The following is a 1,872-nucleotide window of genomic DNA, read 5'->3' on the forward strand; positions in this document are numbered from 1 at the left end:
GCCGCGCTCGCTGGAAGTCAGGGTGTATCCAGGCCCGGGCGCGGCTGACCTGTGACCGAGCCAGCGATCCGGGGACCGAGCCGGGGGACCGAGCACGGGGACCGAGCACGGGGGACCGAGGAGAGGACCCTGGGCGGGAGGCAACGACAGGCGGCTCCACCTAAACCAGCACTTTCATATTTGGTTCCAATCTCAGCATGACTGAAGAGCAAGGAAGAAAAAGAACAAAAAGAAGCAACATCAGAAAAGATGACCACAGGTGACTTCCACCCCGTTTCCCCAGCTGTGAGCAAGCAGGGGGTGGGTGGGGTAGAAAACCCGATTTTCTTTATCCTGTCCTCCACTGCCCCCCCCCCCCCCTCNGTGAGCAGACGTTCGGTTCGAATCACAACTCACAGGACATTCCAAACTCAAAAGTTAAGAAAATTATTAGGCCCTAAATGCAGTGGCTGACATGGCCAAATTGGGAGATTCTTGCTCTAAAGGTGTAAACTGCTATTTGATCCGGGGTTTGGCAGGTGGTCTGATTTAGTAAAAAATAAAAAGGAAAAGGAAGGAAGGAAGAACCCTTTCTCAAAACCACAGAAGCCTCTCCTGACTACGGACGCCTTCCAGACACATGGATGCGTCGAGAACAGGAATTCCACGCTTCCCAGTCCTCCTTGGATTCCGCACAAATTACTTTCGTTGGAAATATTTAAAAATTTTAAAGAAATGCCTGCAGCACATCGGATAAAAATCTCAGAGAAAGAAGCCCGGAATGGCTTTGGAGAGAAATGGTATCATCCCTATAAAGAAAAGTTTATATGCTTTTCAAAAGCTACTTATGAGCTATTCAGTATCATTTTTAAAACCTCTGTGACAGTCTTCCTGTCCTGACGGCCACGTCTTCTCTGCAAGAAAGAAATGTCTTTGCTCAGTCCGCCAACCCTCCTCTGAACCCATTCCTCCCCCAAACTGAACAACAACAAAAACAACCAGTTTTTAAAAATCTGTGGCGTTTTGGGGTCTCGGTCTGCTATTCCTTGAGCGCGAAACCCACAAGGGAGGATTAGAGGAAGCCTAGCTGAGCGCATCCCCGCCTGTGAGCAAGCTCGCGCCGCGGGGTTCTGTGCGGGGATCCTTCCCAGGTCTCCTGGTGGCCTCAGCCTCCCAAAAAGGGATTCAGGGGGTCCTCATCCAGGCTCCTCACTGAACCATCTCCGGAGAGGTCTCCAACTGAGTCAGTTCCATAGGAAACATCTGGAACCATCCCCTTGTTCCAACCAGACCCGCCTGGGCCAGGCCTTGGTACTTAGCATCCGCTGGTCTCGGAAATGGTGACTTGTCCTGGTAAAGCCGTGGAAGTCAGAACAGCCCGTCCCGAGCTTGATGGTTCTTCAGCGTGACCCAGCCCACCTGCCCAAGGGACCCGGCGGCGGACCGACGGGTGCGGAGGCAAGGACTGCTGTCTGGGGAGGAGGGTGCCGGACACAGGAAAAGAGCAGAGTGCTCTGCCTTCACACGTCCAGAAACCGAGGGGGTGCGGACCGGGGAGGCTCTGCGGTTACTTTACTTCAGGGGGTCGTGGGGGGGGGTCTCATCCTTCCTCCCCCGACAGCGGAGCGGCGCCCATTTCACACCAAGTGGCCCCGGGCGGGGCCGGGGGTCAACGCGCCGGGGTGTGCGCAGCGCGCAGCCCTCGGGCTGTTAGGGTCTCGTGCACGCGGTTTGCGCCCTCGCCCCTTCCCACCTTGGAGGACTCGGGAGTCGGCACCTCGCACCCAGCCAGCCTCCGGCGGAGGTGGGGGACCCAGCACCCCGCCCCACTGGGGCGGGCCCTCCCCTCGTCGGGTGCGGAGTCCGGCTGTTAAAGGTGCCGGCACGAATGAG

This window comes from Crocuta crocuta, unplaced genomic scaffold (assembly GCF_008692635.1).
Source record: "Crocuta crocuta isolate KB4526 unplaced genomic scaffold, BGI_CrCroc_1.0 scaffold336, whole genome shotgun sequence".
Lineage (NCBI taxonomy): Eukaryota > Metazoa > Chordata > Mammalia > Carnivora > Hyaenidae > Crocuta > Crocuta crocuta.